This window comes from Dama dama, chromosome 23, assembly GCF_033118175.1.
Source record: "Dama dama isolate Ldn47 chromosome 23, ASM3311817v1, whole genome shotgun sequence".
NCBI classification, from domain to species: domain Eukaryota; kingdom Metazoa; phylum Chordata; class Mammalia; order Artiodactyla; family Cervidae; genus Dama; species Dama dama.
The window spans coordinates 70,292,177-70,312,326 of record NC_083703.1 but is presented as its reverse complement, the minus strand read 5'-3'; the positions used below and the strand labels follow the sequence as shown (position 1 = coordinate 70,312,326).

At 44.9% G+C, this 20,150-nt stretch overlaps 1 long non-coding RNA gene and 1 other non-coding gene across 3 annotated transcripts in view; one reads left to right on the top strand and one right to left on the bottom strand.

Annotated features, from left to right (window-relative positions):
- The window catches only part of LOC133044472 (uncharacterized), a 92,044-nt gene that overhangs the window by 48,089 nt on the left and 23,805 nt on the right, over positions 1-20,150 (bottom strand). The window lies entirely within an intron of this gene.
- Positions 2,833-2,905, top strand: TRNAG-CCC (transfer RNA glycine (anticodon CCC)). Its single transcript has one exon. It is a non-coding gene; the product is annotated as a tRNA-Gly (tRNA).

Genomic DNA, 20,150 nt, shown 5'->3' with positions numbered 1-20,150 from the left:
GTCCATCTCTCACATCCATACATGACTATTGGAAAACCATAGCTTTCACTAGATGGGCCTTTGTCAACAAAGTAATGTCTCTGCTTTTTAATATGTTGTCTACGTTGGTCATAGCTTTTCTTCCAAGGAGCAAGCGTCTTTTAATTTCATGGCTGCAGTCACCATCTGCAGTCATTTTGGAGCCCAAGAAAATAAAGTCTCTCACTGTTTCCATTGTTTTCCCATCTATTTGCCATGAAGTAATGGGACCAAATGCCATGATCTTAGTTTTCTGAATGTTGAGTTTTAAGCCAGCTTTTTCACTCTCCTCTTTCACTTTCATCAAAAGGCTCTTCAGTTCCTCTTCACTTTCTGTCGTAAGGGTGGTGTCATCTGTGTATCTGAGGTTATTGATATTTCTCCTGGCAATATTGATTCCTGCTTGTGCTTCATCCAGCTCGACATTTTGCATGATGTACTCTGCATGTAAGTTAAAGAAGCAGGGTGACAATATACAGCCTTGACATACTCCTTTCCCGATTTGGAACCAGTCTGTTGTTCCATGTCCAGTTCTAACTGTTGCTTCTTGACCTGCATACAGATTTCTCAGGAGGCAGGTCAGGTGGTTGGTCTGGTATTCCCATCTCTTAAAGAATTTTTCCACAGTTTGTTGTGACCTACACATTCAAAGACTTTGGTGTAATCAATAAAGCAGAAGTAGATGTTTTTCTGGAATTCTCTTGTTTTTTCTATGATCTGAAGCTGAAACTCCAAAACTTTGGCCACCTGATGTGAAGAACTGACTCATTGGAAAAGACCCTGATGCTGGGAAGACTGGAGGCACGAGGAGAAGGGGACAACAGAGGATGAGATGGTTGGATGGCATCAGCGACTCAATGGACATGAGTCTGAGCAAGCTCCAGGAGCTGGTGATGGACAGGGAAGCCTTGCGTGCTGCAGTCCATGACGTGGCAGAGTCGGACACCACTCAGCGACTGAACTGAACCAAATGGAGGCTGTAAATAGCGTTGCTCTCCACTCTGCCATCTGGTGGCCATAGTCAGCAATTGCAGCTTTCCCACAGGACAGTTCAGTTCAGTTCAGTTCAGTCGCTCAGTCGTGTCCGACTCTCTGCGACCCCATGAATCACAGCACGCCAGGCCTGCCTGTCCATCACACACTCCCGGAGTTTACTCAAACTCATGCCCATCGAGTCGGTGATGCCATCCAGCCATCTCATCCTCTGTCGTCCCCTTCTCCTCCTGCCCCCAATCCCTCCAAGCATCAGGGTCTTTTCCAATGAGTCAACTCTTCGCATGAGGTGGCCAAAGTATTGGAGTTTCAGCTTCAGCATCAGTCCTTCCAGTGAACATCCAGGACTGATCTCCTTCAGGATGGACTGGTTAGATCTCCTTGCAGTCCAAGGGACTCTCAAGAGTCTTCAACAACACAGTTCAAAAGCATCCATTTTTCGGCGCTCAGCTTTCTTCACAGTCCAACTCTCCCATCCATACATGACCACTGGAAAAACCACAGCCTTGACCCAGACGGACCTTTGTTGGCAAAGTAATGTCTCTGCTTTTTAATATGCTATCTAGGTTGGTCATAACTTTCCTTCCAAGGAGTAAGCATCTTTTAATTTCATGGCTGCAGTCCCCATCTGCAGTGATTTTGGAGCCCAAAAAAATAAAGTCTGACACGGTTTCCACTGTCTCCCCATCTATTTCCCATGAGGTGATGAGACCATATGCCATGATCTTAGTTTTCTGAATGTTGAGCTTTAAGCCAACTGTTTCACTCTCCTCTTTCACTTTCATCAAGAGGCTTTTTAGTTCCTCTTCACTCTCTGCCATAAGAGTGGTGTCATCTGCATATCTGAGGTTATTTATATTCCTCCCCGCAATCTTGATTCCAGCTTGTGCTTCTTCCAGCCCAGCGTTTCTCATGATGTACTCTGCATATAAGTTAAATAAGCAGGGTGACAATATACAGCCTTGACGTACTCCTTTTCCTATTTGGAACCAGTCTGTTGTTCCATGTCCAGTTCTAACTGTTGCTTCCTGACCTGCATACAGGTTTCTCAAGAGGCAGACAGCTACCTTCAAAGCCACGGGGATATCACTTTCGCTCTCCAGCCATGTCAGCAACTGTTTTCCCTCCTCCAAAAGGAGGCAAGAGCTCTTTCTGCTTAGTTTTCCTTGCCGAAGAACTTAGGTGGATTTCCAGGGGAAGAGTCAGAATTTTTTTTAAATTGACACCATTCTGAGTCTTACTCGAAATAATTCCTCAGCCCAGCAGACACCCAGAGTCTAGGTTGGAGCCTTTGTCTTGCCTCCAGCCAAGCTCCCTCCTCTCCCAGGACACGTTTCCTGGAAAGTGCAGTGGCCTCTGTCCCTCTCTTTGTCCAGAGCCATTATCCCAACAATCTCTCCATCTCTCCCTTAAAAGAACTGTGAGCTCTATCCACCCACCCCAGATGCCAAAGACTAGAGACCACCTCTCTGAGACCATCCAATTTCTCAAGAAAAGACTAACCTGGGACTTCCCTGGGACTTCCCTGGTGGTCCAGTGGTTAAGACTTCGCCTTCCAATGCAGGAGGTGTGGGTTTGATCCCTGGTGAATCCACCATCTTTAACCAGAAATCCCTTCACATTTTATCATTTAGAATGCTTTCAGCTGCAGGTAACAGAAAAACTAACTCAGCTTGGCCTATCTGATAAGGAAAAGTATAATATAATCCTGTGTAAAAAGAAGGTAAGACTGAGGTAGGAGATAGACAGGCTCCTGGTTAGACATTTACAATCAGCCAGTCTTCTCTTCCGGGTCTCACAAAATCCCATGTGTGGGGGACTTCCCTGGTGGTCCAGTGGCTAAGACTCTGCACTCCCAATGCAGGGGGCCCAGGTTCAATCCCTGGTCAGGGAACTAGATCGCACATGCCTTGACTAAGTGTTTGAATGCTGCAACTAAGACCTGGCACAGCCTAATAAATAGATAAATATTCTTTTAATGGAATACAATGTGTGGTCCACACTAGTTTCACAAACCTGTTTTTCCAGTATAACTTGCAGTGCCCTAACTAAAGTTACTCACTAGGTCTTAGCTGCAGTTCTTGTGTCATGCTTGCTTCTTAAATCTGACTAATTGAACATTTCTCTTATCCCTTTTATAACATGTGGTGTCGCTTGACCTAATTAATGTGTGGGAGCACTACACATTGGTTTCCAAACCCTGCAAGTTTGGAGATGGAAATGGCAACCCACTCCATTATTCTTGCCTGGAAAATCCCATGGGCAGAGGAGCCTGGTGGGCTACAGTCCACAGGGTCGAAAAGAGTCAATACAACTGAGCGACTTTCACTTCACACCCTACATGTAAGATACACACAATGTACGCAAAAGACTCTTCCTTCAGGCTTGTAATGTCCTTTGCATGGAAGATCAATGAGGGAAATCTTTATATTCTGCCTAAAAACAAAATTGAATTTATATACTAAACTCATTTGCTGAAAAATTTAACTTGCTTTCAAATAAAAAATGCATTTCTGACATGCAAAAAAAAAGTATCCAGTGTGAGACCATGAGTGATGGCTGCTGCCTTCTGAGACTCAGTTCTTTCCCTGAAATTCAAGGAGACAAACATACCTCAGTGCACACAAACAGTAAGTGCTGGAGTCAGGACCCAACTCCAGATCAACCAACTACGGAAAATCTGACTCCTGAATCCTCTGGTCTGGGGAGGAGGTGGGGGATGGGGAACCCCAATGGTAAGCAGGGTATGTAGCCGGCACAGAGGCTAGAAGTCATGTCCTGAAGAAAAGCTGGGTGAGATCAAGCCAAGCTCCAGGAGACCAGCTGTAGTTAAGGGTGGGAACTAGGTGTGGAGCCAAAATGTGAATGTAGGGGCTTGAGAGCACCTAAAACCAAGGACCAGAGGATCGGGCAAAGGGTTGCAGCCTGGAGGAACCTGGAGGCGATGTGAATTGAGAGCAGCTACTTACACAGCCCCAGCACGCAGGCTGGCCGAGGGGAGCAGCCAGCTCTACACCACACAGGACACAGGACCCCTCAGCAAACCCAGCCTGTTCCGTGCACCAAGGCCATGGGACCCTAGTCATGCTGGAAAGTGAGGAAACTCCCCTTGGGATCCAAGACCTGGGAAGCACGCATTCCCACCTTCATTCATTTCTTGGTCTGGCTGTTTTTAGGTCAGCCAGTACAGAAGCCTTCTATTGGACGTGGAGGCATCAGAATGGTCCTCAAGAGCTCAGATGCCATGCTCCAAGGAAGGCAAGGAGGAAAGAACCACGGGGCCCGCAGCGGGTGCGGCAATGCCCAGCCGTGGCTCCGCATTCACTACTGTCCTGGGAACAACCCGGCAGGTACAGGTTTGCAATGTGACGTGAAACAGCAGGCGCTGTGCTCACCCTGCTGGGGCTTTTGGAACCACACAATATGTTTGATTGAAAGACTCTTTCAGAAGCTTAATGTTTTTAACATTAAAGAATTAAATCAATAATGTCCCCATTTCAGCTTCTCTGTGATTATGTCCTTTGTGTCCTGTTTGCTAGTCACAAGCTTTCTAAAAATCACAATCTATGTCATTTGTCAAATAAAATCAAGAGAAGAGGGAAAGAGGACAAGAAAGGAATTACCCTTGGATGAATACCTACTACGCACCAGGCACTGTTCCAGTGGCATTACATCCATTGACTTAGGTCAGCCTCCTTGAAACCCCTAAAGCAACATGTGGCTATAATCCTCATTTGATAAATTAGCAATCTGAAGCTCAGAGAGGAAAAGAGACTTCTCCAGTCTCTCCAAAGAGCAGAGGCTGGACTGGAACTCTCTGGTGTATTGGATTCTAAACGCATCCTCCTCCATGGTATTCTTTGCTAATTTCCTCCACTCGACGCTCCCAATCCAGTAATAGAACCACTTGGTGCCAAGGACCTTCCTCTGGCACAAGGCTCCCCTGTCTTCAAGCCTAGTTCACAGAGCTAATGTGAAAGATCTTCCGGTCTAGCTGGGTGGGCCCCTCAGGTGATGCTACGCTGTGCTGAGTCGTTCAGTCATGTCCAGCTCTATGCGACCCCATGGACTGCAGCCCACCAGGTTCCTCTGTCCACGGGGATTCTCCAGGCAAGTGGGTTGTATTGTCCTCCTCCGGGGCATCTTCCTGACCCAGGAAACAAACTGGGGTCTCCTGCATTGCAGACAGATTCTTTACCAGCTGAACTACCAGGAAGCCCCCAGGAGGTGATGCCAGATCTCCTGAATGGTCCCTGGGATGGGAAGGGGAAGCCCAGATTGCCTGTCTACAGAGGGTCAGGGAATTCACCTGAGAAGCAGAATTTTAAAGTTCAGGGTCCTCGATTTGGGACCAAGAGTGGGGTGACTACGACAGGGTTTAAATCCGAGAAGGAAACAAGTGTGTCCTAGGACTGAGTGGCTAGCCATGCAGTTGGAGGCAGCAGTCTCGGCTTCCAGGGGAAACTTTGCTCCTTTCTAGCTGGGAGACATTAAGGAAGCTACTTTTCTGAGCCAGAATTTTGTCAGTAAAATGAGACCAGTGCTACCTTCCATGAGGGTTGGAATGATTAAATCATAGGTTGCACAAGAGAGTTTCTGAGGGGGGTTCCTACATAGTGTCCACAAAAGGGCCTCGGTTGCCATGCTCTATGCTGAGGCCACTGCTAGGCGTGAGGATGCATAAGAACACAGTGGTCAGTGTCCTGGGAGAGGTTTTCCTGCGTCCTATACGACAACGTATCCTTGAATCATAGTTCAGTTGTGTGGCCATGGATACTCAAACTTAAGATACAATAATAGGCACCTCCCTGGTCTCCCAAAGCAGGTGGCCCAGGTTCGATCCCTGGTTGGGGAACTAGATCCCACATGCCACAGCTAGGAGTTCAAGTGCCACCACTAAGACCTGGCACAGTCAGATAAATTTTTTTAAAAAACTTGTAAAGATATAATAACAACTTAGATCAATTAAATCAGCATTCCTGAGGGTAGGACCCAGGCATTAGCAATTTTTTAAAGCTCCCCAGGTAATTGCCACATGTGTCCAAGGTTAAGCTGCCCCCTGAACACCCTCCCCCAGGAGGCCTACCTGAAAGAAGCAGGCTCCTGAGCACACCCAGCTGAGCCCAGCCAGGCTCAGCGATGCACTCGTCTCCACTGATTGGGAAACCTAATTGCCTTCAGGTTCTGTGCAAAGCCAGCCGGGGCTTAATCATTCCACTCACATCAAAATATTTACTCCAAATAGTTATTACCACCTGGAAGGGGCTTGCAGGTAGCGAGGGAGGAGGAAGTGAGGGAGGCAGTGGGATTCGGCATGCTGTAAGGGAAGTGGGCCTGCTTGCAGGGGTTGCTTTTCCCATCACCCACCGCTCAGCTATGTCTTGAGTTAAGTGTTTGCGCTTTAATGCTCCAAGGCCTGAATCATCCGATTCTGCACAGCACAGGTGCTGGGGCTTAGGAACATACGGTAGATGATTTGCATAAAGTGAGCGATTTGCATGGAGTGGAAAATTTGCATGCAGTAAATAGCTAAGGGGAGGATGAAATGATGGCTCAGAAATGGCCTAAAATAATGTGCTAATTTGTAGCCCCAGTATGATCTGAATGCTTCTCAGAAAAATGAACGTCTACCTACAACGAGAAACAGAGAGAGAGTTACCTAGTTCCTGGCAATCATGTCTTACCTCCAGAGAGTGTGATGGGACTAAGAATGAGGGGACAGGGGACATGTGAGACTTTGGGTGTCCCAGGGGCCAGGCATCTGACCCTTCCATATCACCACCTGCTCTCAGCTCATTATCATCAACTGCATTCGGTTCAAGCCCAGATTCAACTCCAAAAAGGAGTTCCTCCACCTGACTGTGAGCTCACAGAGGGCAGAAGATGTATCCGAGTCAGGGTCACACCCCAGCATCCAATCCAAGGCACAGCACTGTAGCAGTTGGGAATGTTTGCAGCCGCAGTAACAGAAATCTCAACTAACAGCAGCTTAAAAACCATAAGAACATTTGTTGTTGGAACTTCCCTGGCGGTTAGGAATCCACCTTGCAATGCAGGGGACATGGATTCAATCCCTAATTTGGGAACTAAGATCTCACACGCCGTGGAGCAACTTAAGCCCACATGGCAACTACTGAGCGCCTGTGCCTGGAGCCCTTGGGCCACACTAGAGAGCCGAAGCACTGCAGCAAAAGATACAGCATGGTGCAGTGAAGATCTCACGCATGGCAGCTAAGACCCAACACAGCCAAATAAATAAGGACTTTCTTTAAAGAAAAGAACATTTGTTGTACTTAAGAATTTCACGAGTAGATTGAGGGAGAGACAACTCAACAGTCTTGACAAGAACCTAAGCCCCTGGAATCCTCCCATCTGCCATCCTCCAGTCTTTTGTCCTGTTAAAACACTCAGATTTGAGGACTGATTTGTTACAGCAGCGTAACCTAGCCTATTGTGATTAATGCATCTGTAGATGCAGATTCTCATAGGATCTTGAGCAAAGAAACTGGAACCCTTTATAATATCAATAAGTCTAAAGTTCCTAGAAGATTCAGGTTTTGATATGCTTTGCAGTCTCCAGAGTGCTCAGCAGAGTTCATTTTAATTCTATTTCCACCAGTAATTGCGCAAATTTTAGCCTCCCTGTATTTCTGTTTCCCTATGTACTGGAAATTGTAACAGTGCCTTTTTCATAGGATTGCTGTGAGGGCTAAAGAGATAAGACCTAGCAATTTTATTTTTATTTTGGAGAAGGAAATGGCAACCCACTCCAGTATTCTTGCCTGGAAAATCCCATGGATGGAGGAGCCTGGCAGGCTACAGTCCATGGGGTCGCAAAGAGTCAGACATGACTAAAGTGACTTCACTTTTACTACAATTTTATTTTTAGGAAATTATTCTACAGATAAACTCACACCTGTATGCATAGGAATAACATAGGAAGTTTTTCACTGCCTTGTTTTCTGTAAGAGGAAAGGACTGTGAACAACCTAAATATCTCTCCAAAGGAAAATAAGTTAATAAGTTATGACAAATCCACAAAATAGAATACCATGCAGCTTTACAAATAAATTTAAATAAATAAATAAATAAAATAGATCTCTTTGGGCTAAAATGAAAAAAATTGCTGAGATATATTGTTACATGTAAGAATCAAGGAGCCACACAAAATACATGAAATGCAATCATTTGTTCTTATCTAAATGACATGCCCATATATAGTGGTTTATGAATTTTAAACATTCTGAAATGACACCCAAGAAACAATATTTGCTTCTTAAGGAGGGAAACAGAGCCTGGAGTGGGAAGGGGACTTATATATTACTTCATATCACACTATTAATATTTTAATTTTACATTCATGATTTTTAATAAGTGATCATGTCAAGTGTTAAGAACTCTGTGCCACTGAGTATTAAATATTGTTGTTGATGATATTATTGTAATGGATGTATATTTATTTTTTTGGCTAACACGGCATTTGAGGGCCTCCTGCCTCTGGCTCCCTGGAAAGGTCTGGCTCCTACCTCCTTGCCTTCCTCCCTTTTCTCCAAGAAGGATGAGAAACAGGAAACTATGGAGACTAAATGCCTATTTTCAGTCTTCTCTGGAAGGAACAATTCCACCTGGACATGTGTGCATGCCAACACAGTCCCAGCTGCCTCTCAGATAAGATATGAGGTTCAGCTAGAGGTGCTGAGAATGTGGCAAGATTACTCCAGCAGATGGAATCCTGCTGCTGCACCCCAGGAGATGGTTCCCAAAGAAATGCTTGTCCTTGAACCGTAGCCATGACTCCAGAGTTTGCAGTCTAAGGTGACTTTCATTGCTGCTGCTCTACATTCTGCCAGCTGGGACTGACAAAAGTGGGGAAGCTGGCTGAGAACATCTCCTCCCCAGGGTGGCCACCCTGCCAACCCGGCAGGGCCCAGAGGGGAGGCTGTTGGTACGGTAGGATGAATAACGTTTCCCCAAATATGTCCATATCCTAAGCTCTGGAACCGATGCATGTTAACTTATAGGACGAATGGGACTTACCATGTTTAATTAAAGGAAGACTCAAGATGGGGAGGTTATGCTGGGTTATCTGGGTGGATATGATGTAATCACAGGAGTCCTTATAAGAGGGACATAGGAGGCTCAGAGTCAAAGGGGAAAGCCATGTGAGAATGGAAGCAGGGATTTAAAGGCTAAGCAACTGGCTGTGATAATGAAGGAGCCCTGAGTCAAGGAACGGAACTCTAGGAGCTGAAAAAAGTGAGGAAATGCATTCTCCCCAGAGCCTCCTAATAAAATATAATCCTGGTAACACCTTGGTTTCAGCCCAGTGAAATCCAGTTCAGACTTCTGACCTCCACAACTATCAGGCAATAAATATGTGTTGTTTAAAGCTCCAAAGTTATGGAAATTGGTTACAGCAGCCATAGGAAACTAATGCAGTCATTATCACCTCTTCTCATGATCTCTCTGCTCAACTCTCTTCCCTGTCCCCTTTCAACTGCCTTCCCAGGCAGACCTACCCCACATCACTCCAAGATGGCCACTGCAGCTCCAGACACCTCACAGGCTCTTGGCTTTAATCCCAGAGAAGAGTGACTAATCGACACCACCTACCACTCTCTGGCTCTACTGAGATGCGAGAGGAAGGATTTCTCTCAAACTGTAGGGACCCTTGACTTTGCGGTGGGGAGAACAGCACATGTCTATATACCGTGGCAGTAAAGTAATGGTAAGGAGCATGGATTCAGAAGCCAGACTGCCTGTTATTGCTGTAAGACCCTCAAAAGGTTATTTAAAAAAAAAAAAACAAAAGGTCATTTTACCTCCCTGTGTCCCTGTTGCTACACTTTAAAATAAGGATAATGACAACACTCAGCTCTAGGGTTGTTCCTAGGTTTAAACAAATTAGTAAACATAAAGCACAAAACCAACACAATATTGTAAAGCAATCATCCTCCAATTAGAAATAAATTTTTAAAAAACATAAAGCACTTGGAACATGACCTATGGCATAGAAGGAGCTATAAAAGGATTTTATTATGATCTTCCCATAGGTGTTCTGAAGAAGAGGGACTAGATGCTGAATGGCCAAAAATTGATGTCTACCTACCATGGGGGCAGAGATTCTAGGCAGGACAATGTGTATTTGTCTATTTCCAAAGCTCACTTTCCAAGACTCAAAGCTTGATACTAACAGTGCAATGAAGAGTTAGAGCTCCTGGCCCAGCATGGCTGCAAGTTACATGGGAAGAAGCAATTAGATAGAGGAAGGAGGAGGAGGTGGTAAGGAAGACTGATTTTGGAGACAGTCTCTCAGTTAGAGCCTTCATTGCACATTCATACTGCTGATGTTGACTGGGTGGTAGATGCAGAACATGGAGTCATACACTGGCCCTGCTAGGAAGAGCAGAGAGTGATGGAAGACAGAAACAGAATATAAAGTGATGATACACTGCAAACAAAAGTGTATTTACAAAGGTTTGAGACAGCACAGAGGAGGGGCTGGCTCGCTGACCACTTTATCCTGAAAGGCTTTGGAGAGCAGGAGCTATGTGTGCTGGGTATTAAAGGATGGGGTGGGGTGGGAGGGCTTAGGTTGCTTAATTGGATGAAAAAAAATTTTTTTAAAGGATACCTGAGCAATCTTTGGACAGAGAAGGTGAAGAGGGCATCGCAGCTAGAGAGAACAGCTTGTATTAACACAGAGGCATGGAGGTGTGAGCATTGTTACCATGAAAGATAGGATACTTAGATCCTGGTCTGACATTAGAGAATCCCTAGCCAAGGGCTACACTAAGTCAGCATGCTAGACAAATAACATACAGTTTCTTTCCTCAGCCCCAAGGTTCTGCAGTATCTGACCTCTGATTCTGTGATCCACTCTAAGACCCTTCTCCCTCTTGTTGGCCTTCTGTCCTCAGGTTCTCCAAGTTCAGTACGGCCTGGTAACTATCTCTGCCTGGAACAGCAACACCCATGCCCAACATCTTCTCATGGCTGGCTCCTTCTTGTCATTTATATGTTCAGGTGTCATCTCCTCAGAGAAACCTTCCTTGATTACCCAACTAAAACAGTCACCCTTTATCATAAGCAGCCTATGTGGGAGGTTGGGAGCAAACCCAAACAGGCTTCACATGGGCCAACTCCCCCCACTTTCCCATTTTTTGTAAATTCCCACTTCCCTGACTCTACTGAGCTCCACTCACCCCCACCCTATCCCCTCATTCTCCCTTTAAAATGCCCAGTCACCTGTGTAAACACCCCAACAAATCAGACTTGAGTTCAGTACATGCTAGACCCTTTCTATGTTACTGATTAAAATCTGTCCTTACCATCTTTAACCAGTGCCCAGATTTGTTTATCTTTGGCACCAGGCACCAAGCTAAGACTTTCCCATTACAGCATATCATTTGATTCTCATGTGAAATCTATGAGATGTGGTCTCTATTTACAGACAGGGAAACTAAGAGTCAGGGAAATCATCTGCTGAAGACCACAGAGCAGGTATGCAGCACAGTCCCACCCACTGCATACCTCCTACCATGGCCCAGTTGCAGAGAAGAAAGAACACTTGAATCAGAAAACGATATTCTAAGGTGACACAATTGCTGGTTCCAAGCAGAAGCTGGAGCTGTCCACAGGTGCATGAGTTGCTGGCCCATTATCCATCAGCCGTAGGAGATAGCACTGGCCACCAGGACTGAGGTTTGCAGGAAGCCAGGCTCTGGACTTCAGCAGTCACATCCCATTTTCCTGAGATCATCACAGAAGCTCTGCTCCTCTGCTTCTTAAGTCATCAATTCTGACCCTGGCATCCAGCCACTAATGTGATTTTATGGCACCTTAGGGCTTTGTGTGAAACCAAGTTTAGGCGGCGGGATGAAGGGCTTCTACCCTCTTGCTATTACCTAGAGGAAATTTGCTTTGCCTCTTTTCTGTGAGATTAGAAATACACTCCAAAACTCCTGTGAAATCTACTGGGCCAAGAGTGGGCATGAACAAACGTTGGTGAGTCTGGTCTCTGCTCTAAATAGAATCACAGCCCTCTGGATGATCTGACTGTTTAAAAACACTGTTGAGAATGGAGCTCTGTCCTTGAAATCAGGAGGCTCAGGTTTAAGTCTTAAAACATGATCCCTCTGGGTCTCAGTTTCCATAACTTGAAAATGGTAGCAGCACCTCCAGCAGTACCTGCCTTGATTGCCCCATGGAAATGATACTGAGCCTGGCCCTGTGAGGCTCCTGGGCACAAAAGCCTTCCTGTGCCCCTCACTTCTTGATGACAGGAAACAAGCTTCATTCAGCCTCCAGGACGCTCAGTTCCAAGGGGTAGGTTCAAACAGAAGCTCATTAGGGAAGGGAGGGGTTGTGGAGACAAAGGAAGGAACAGTCAAGAGAAACAACAATGAAGCCTTGGGGCAAGGTCTTGGTTTCCCATCAAGGAATATGCATAATCATACCTTTGAGCTGTTTTGCAGACCCAACTAGGTGGGAGAAATTAATGGTATACAAGCACATAGATTCCAGATCACTTGGAACCAGAAGGTTGGTGATGCTGACTTCCACTTACCTCACCACCAACCAATCAGAAGAATGATACAAGCTGATCACGCCCTCTTTGAACCATTACTATAAAATTTCTCACTACCCACTGTCCGAGCAAGGTTAAGAGTGTCTGTCCTTAACAACTCAGTAGCCCTTTCACAGGCCAAACTGAATCTAACTGTTGAAGATCAGATTGCTCTCTCTCCAAGAAATGGCAATGTGTTCTATTGAAAGCTCCAGTTTCTGAATAGTTTAATTTCTACGCATTTGGAGAATAAATTCAAGTTTGGGAGATTCATTTTTTTAATGCAAATTGACTCTGACTTGGAAAGAACTGAGACAGAGTTCTGGGGTGGGGCCTCTCATCCTAATGACCACATTTGCATATCAATGGCCTCTCACTTCATTTACTGCCTCGGCCACCCCCTGAGCTTAGATGGCTCAAGACATAATGGAAAGATGGGAGAAATGCTGGTCCCTTTTCCTCTTCAAAAAGTTTAAATATAGGAACCGCTTTGAAATAAAAATTTCCCTATGGACTTTTGAAGTCAGACTGAGCAGATAAAATAGATAATATTTTATCAAACTTGCCAAGACTGGAGGAGAGTGTGGAATGAATCCTTTTACATTTGCATGATCACGCAGACTCTTTGGAATTCTCACTGGGCTCCATAGAGGCCAGTCATGCATCCCTAGATATTTATTGAGAGCTTAGTGCCAGGGTAGGGGAGCAGAATGTGTCTCCCCAAAATATGTCTCCTTGGCATATTAACTATTTCAAGCTGGTTATTTTCGAAAAAATAGCAGATACAGGAGAAACTCTGAAAACTAAGTAGGAGTGCCCTGTGCTGTGTTCAGTCATGTCTGACTCTTTGCAATCCCATGGGCTGTATGTAGCCTCTGTCCATGGGGATTCTCCAGGCAAGAATACTGGAGTGGGTTGCCATGCCCTCCACCAGGGGATCTTCCTGACCCAGGAATAGAACTGGGGTCTCCTGCACTATGTGCAGATTCTTCACCAGCTGAGCTACCAGGGAAGGCCGGTGTGTGTGTCTCTGTGTTAATTCGCTTCAGTAGTGTCTGACTCTTTGCAACCCTATGGACTATCGCTTGCCAGGCTCCCCTTCCCATGCGATTCTCCAGGCAAGAATACTGGAGTGGGTTGCCATTTCCTCCTCCAGGGGATCTTTCCAACCCTGGGATCGAACCTGCGTCTCTTACATCTCCTGCATTGGCAGGCAGGCTCTTTACCGCTAGTGCCACATAGGAAGTCCCAGGGAAGACCCGTGTTTCTCTCTAAACAAATCCATTTCTTATCTATCACTTTGTCTCTCACTGAATTCTCTCTGTGATGAGACATCAAGAATCAGAGCTTAGGTCCTGAAACCTGGTGCATTATCTCAGTTAAAAAAACAATGGGTTTTGGCCAGGTTCAAGCCCCAGCCACATGGGTTCAAGCCCCAATCAGAGTTAGTGGTTTCAAAGACAGGTTCCAGTCCAGAGAGGTCTCTGTGGTCTCAACCTTTGTTCCTTTGTCAGTGCTGTCCCCACACCATCCTTAGCACCTGCGCAACGAAGAACTTTGGTGCCTTAGAAGTTTCTGGATCTTATGAGGGCAGCATCGTTCGTACTCTCTTGTGGGGCTCCCCTTTCACCCACAGCTAAGTTATAAAAAGGCTTATGGGCTTGAGTTGCTTTCAAGATGCTACTTATCAATGACCACATTTTGAACCCTCGAATTGAAAAAACTTCGAAATTGTTAAGTTTTTACAGAGCTCTCATCATAAACAGCTGTTTAACTGGTGCCTATGGAAAAGACTCGGAGAAGGCAATGGCACCCCACTCCAGTACTCTTGCCTGGAAAATCCCATGGACTGAGGAGCCTGGTAGGCTGCAGTCCATGGGGTCACTAAGAGTTGGACACAACTGAGCGTCTTCACTTTCACTTTTCACTTCCATGCATTGGAGAAGGAAATGGCAAACCACTCCAGTGTTCTTGCCTGGAGAATCCCAGGGTCGGCGGAGCCTGGTGGGCTGCCGTCTACGGGGTCGCACAGAGTCGGACACGACTGAAGCGACTTAGCAGCAGTAGCAGCAGCATGAAAAGACTAGACTAAAAGGTGGACTGTCGCTGTTGTTTAGTCACTAAGTCGTGTCTGACTCTTTTCCACCCCATGGACTGTAGCCCACCAGTCTCCTTCTGTCCATGGGATTTCCCAGGCAAGAATACTAAAGTGGGTTGCCAGTTCCTTCTCCAGGGGATCTTCCTGACCCAGGGATCGAATCCATGTCTCCTGCATTGGCAGGTGGATTCTTTACTGCTGAGCCACCAGGGAAGCCTATTTACAATGGTAGGGAGTGTTTTTAAAAGGTGAATACAAAGAGATATTGTTGCTTTTGAATCGTGGTGCTGGGGAAGACTCTTGAGAGTCCCTTGGACAGCAAGGATATCAATCCAGTCAACTCGGAAGGAAATCAACCCTGACTATTCATTGGAAGGACTGATGATGAAACTGAAGCTCCAATACTTTGGCCACCTTATGCGAAGAGCCAACTCATTGGAAAAGACCTTGATGCTAGGAAAGATTGAGGGTAGGAGGAGAAGGGGACAACAGAGGATGAGACGGTTGGATAGCATCAACGATTCAGTGGACATGAGTGTGAGCAAACTCTCAGGGAAGGACAGGGAAGCCTGGCATGCTGCAGTCCTTGAGGTTGCAAACAGCTGGACATGACTTAGCAACAGAACAACAACAACGACAGATAAAACAGCTATTGTTAAAAACTCCCTTAATTTTTAAAAAAAGTTTGGAAAGACTTAGTGAAATTTGGGTCTCATCTTCCCCTCATGGGTCTTACAGATGCTAATAAAAACATTATGCTGAGACTTCCCTGGTGGTCTAGTGGCTAAGAATCCATGCTCCCCATGCAGGGGGCCCTGCTTCAATCCCTGGTCCAGGAACTAGATCCCACATGCTACAACTAAAGATCCTGCAATGAAGAGTTTGAATGCCACAACAAATGATCAAAGATTCCATGCCACAACTAAGACCAAGCATAGGCAAATAAATAAATCTTCTTTAAAATAAAGATAAATGTTCCACTGTGCTTTGCTTAGTTGCTCGGTCATGTCCTACTCTTTGTGACCCCATGGACTGTAGCCCACCCAGGTCTCCTGCATTGCAGGCAAATTCTTTACCACTGCACCACCTGGGAAATATTCCACGTGTTGTAACTAAAAGATCCCACATGCTGCAACAAAAACAACAAAAAAATCCTACATGCCACAATTAAAGATCCTACATGCAGCAACTAATACCCAGTGCAGCTCAATAAAGTAATCAATAGGGAGTCAGGAGGGTTGCCTGAGTCCACACAGTGTGCAATGGAAGCTGGGGATTGATATTCCAGGGTTGACAGGAGTAATAGTGGAGCTTTTTAACCCTAAGGTGAATTGTGTACCCCAAAAGAAGACCCTTGTTAAACACCTTTGTGTTCAACTTTTTGAAGATATGATGCATTGAATCCTGAAGATCTAGAACAGAGAAATCTTTGGATTTCCATTTTAGTTGGAAATCTTCTCTGTATAAAGAAGCAAACTGAAGAAAATGTAGTTGGATGGGCAGATCAGCCTTTTGATATCATTTAGACAGCAGCTCAGTTATTTAAGGAATTGAAAACAACTGTCTTTGTCTTACAAATCTTTATGAAATCACAACCACTTTAATTAAGACTATTTATCAAAGACAAATACAGTTACCCTTGAACAACACAGGGATTAGAGGACTGAGGCCCCTGGCACAGTTAAAAAGCAGCATGTAGGGAACTTCCTTGGCAGTCAAGTGGCTAAGATTCTGCCGTTCCACTGTGGGGGTCTTGGGTTCAATCCTTGGTCAAGAAACTAAAGATCCTGCATCCCATGTGACACAGCCAAAAAATAAATCCACATGTAACTTCTGACTCCCCTCCAAAACTGTTAGTAAACAGCCCACTATTGACCAGAAGCCTTACCAACAACATAAATAGTCGATTAACACATATTTTGTATATGTTATTGTAAGAATACAATAAAGCAAGCTAGAGAAAAGAAAGTGTTATTAAGAAAATCATAAGGGGGGCTTCCTTGGTGATCCAGTGGTTGAGAGTCTGCCTGCCAAGGCAAGGGACACAGGTTCAATCCCTGGTCTGGGAAGATCTCACATGCCTCGGGGCAACTAAGCCCATGTGCCACAACTACTGATCCCAAGTTCTAGAGTCTGAGAGCTTCTGAAGCCTGCTTACCCTAGAGCCCACGCTCCTCAACAAGAGAAGCCACCACAATGAAGAGGTACCCCTGCTCGCCGCAACTAGAGAAAGGCTGAGCACAGCAGTGAAGACCCAGCACATCTAAAAATAAACAAATCTTTTTAAAAAAATTTTTAAAGAAAATTACAAAGAAGAGAAAATACAGCTATCAATACTGTACGTTTATGTTTATAAGATGAATTGTCACTACTTGCATCAATATTGCCTTATACGATACAAAACACCACAATATTATATGTATTACTAACACTAAACATTAAAAAAATGAAAAGATAATGTGAAAAGCAATTCACATTTATTTACAGGTATAACAATTCACACATTGATAATGATGAAGCAGCAATGTGATTGGTTTACGGCAGCTTGGTGTATGATTGCTTCAGAGTAGCTTAGCCTATACATTAATAAGTGAATCGTTATCAAAATTTTATGGCATAAAATATTACAGTCATATTCATAATACAGCATAGGAAACATTGTTACTTTTTTTTTTTTTAAGAACCCACTTACCTGTGATGATAGGTTGATATGTGGAGTTTCTCCAATTATGAGACACAGAGAGAGATACTGTATGGTAATATAATTCTCTGAAAGCAAAGTTGGTGGTTTATTAAGTCGTGTCTGACTCTTTTCAATCCCATGGATTGTAACCTGCCAAGTTCCTCTGTCTATGGGATTTCTCAGGCAAGAATACTGGAGTGAAAAAAAAAAAAAAAAAGAATACTGGAGTGGAATGCCACTTCCTTCTCCAGGGGCTCTTCCCCACCCAGGAACTGAACCCAGGTCTCCTGCATTGCAGGCAGATTCTTTACTGACTGTGCCACCAGGGAAGTCCGGAAAGCAAGTTATAAAACAGTAAAACAAAAAAAAAAAGAACTAAACACAACATTAACTTTACATTAAATATAATTCACCTATGCCTATGTAAGAACAGGCTGTCCACTTCAATACAGGTTTTGCACATGATGTTCTACATGATGAACGCACATGTGCTAAGTCGCTTCAGTTGTGTCTGACTCTTTGTGACACTATGGATTGTAGCCCGCCGGGCTCCTCTGTCCATGGGACTCTCCAGCAAAGATTACTAGAGTGAGCTGCCATGCCCTCCTCCAGGGGATACTCAGGTGTTGATGAAATGACGATAATACAAAAAAGTCTCATATAGTTCTAGTTTATTAACTGGGCAGCACGATGATTGTTTACTATTCATTAAGTGGAAGTGTATCATCATGAAGATCTTCATCCTCATCGTCTTTACGTTGAGTAGACTGAGGAAGAGGGCTTGGTCTTACTGTCTCAGGGGAGACACAGGAGGAAGAAGTGGAGGATGTGGAAGGGGCAGCAGGAGAAACAGGCACTCTGGGTGTAATGAATGCTTCTACAGGGTACCAGTCCATCTTCCACCATGTGCTTTCACTTCAGGGCCCGTATCACAGAATGATCCATGTCGTAAAAGAAGTCAAAAGCAGTCCTGAACCGTTGGAACACTTCTGCCTGATTGCCTAATACCAATTTGTTTTCTGGCACTGATTCTTTTTTTTTTTTTTTTCTTTTTTTGTTTGATTGATTTGCCTGTGTTGGGTCTTAGTTGCAGCACATGGGATTTTTGCTGCATCATGAGGGATCTTCCATTGCAGCAAATGAACTCTCTAGTTTCAGTGTGTAAGCTTAGTTGATCCATGGCATGTGGGATCCTAGTTTCCCAAGCAGGGATTGAACCCACATCCCCTGCATTGCAAGGCAGATTCTTAACCACTGGGCCACCAGGGAAGCCCCCCGGGACTGCTTCTTCAGCTTCTTCCTCATTGTATGGCACTGGTACAGAAGCATTCATCTCCATCAAGTTGTCTTCTATTAATTCCTCTGGTGTGGTGTCTATTGTTGTTGTTGTTTAGGCACTAAGTCATGTCCAACTCTTTATAACCCCATGGACTGTAACCTGCCAGGCTCCTCTGTCCATGGGATTTCCCAGGCAAGAATACTGGAGTAGGTTGCCATTTCCTTCTCCAGAGGATCTATTAGCTTTTGAATTCTTATCTTGAAAATTTCAGTCCCTACCTTTTAGGCCATATCTATAATCTCATTCATGTTTTCCTTGATTGGCTCTATCATAGATCCTGTGAGGTCATGCATAACATCTGAACTCAGCTTTCTTCAGCAAGATTTTATTATTCTTGGTTGGATGGCTTTCCTGGCTTTTTCTAAAACAATGATGGCATCTTTGATGGTACAATCTTTCCAGACTCTCGTCATGTTCTGTTGGGGCTCTCATCCACAGCACTGATGACCCTTTCCATAGGGTACTGTGTGTAATGAGCCTGAAGGGGTCTTGTGATCCCCTGATCAAGAGACTGAATTAGAAGCCTTGTGTTTGTGAGCAAATAAACTACTGCAACACCATACACACTGAATTCATCCATGTTTAATTCATGGGGTTCTGGATGACCAGGGCATTGTCCAATATCAAAAGAACTTTAAAAAGACAGTATCTTACTGGCAAGGTATTTCCTCACTTCAGGGACAAATAAATCCAGGAAAACGATTCTTATTATCCAGGCCTTCTTGTTGTATGACCAAAAGACTGGCAGCTGGTGTTTATCTTTCCCCTTCAAGGCCCAGGAGTTAGCAGTTTTATAGTTGAGAGAAGTCCTGATCATAAACTCAACAGCCTTTGTACAAACCAGCAGAGTCAGCCTATCCCTTCCTGCCTTAAATCCTGTATTCACTTCTCCCTTATTAACAAATGTCCTTTTTGTCCCCAGGCATTTTCCCCAGAATTAGGCACTTTTATCTGTGATAAAAACCTGCTCAGTGGACTTGTGGACACAGTGGAGTAAGAAGAGAGTGGGACAAATTGAGAGAGTAGCATTGACATATATACCCTGCTGCTGCTTAGTCACTTCAGACGTGTCCATCTCTGTGCAGCCCCGTGGACTGTAGCCCGCCAGGCCCCTCTGTCCATGGAATTCTCCAGGCAAGAATACTGGAGTGGGTTGCCATGCCTTCCTCCAGGGGATCTTCCTAACCCAGGGATCGAACCCAGGTCTCCTGCCTTGCAGGCAGATTCTTTACCACTGAGCCACAAAGGAAGCCCATATATACACTACTGAGTGTAAAATAGATAGCTGTGTGAAGCTGCTGTATAATGTGGGGAGCCCAGCCTGGTGCTCTGTGATGACCTAGAGGGGTGGGATTGGGGGCGAGGGGAGGAAGGCTCAAGAGGGAAGGGATATAAATATATATATATAGTTATGACTGATTCAAACCAGTCAATCCTAAAGGAAATCAAC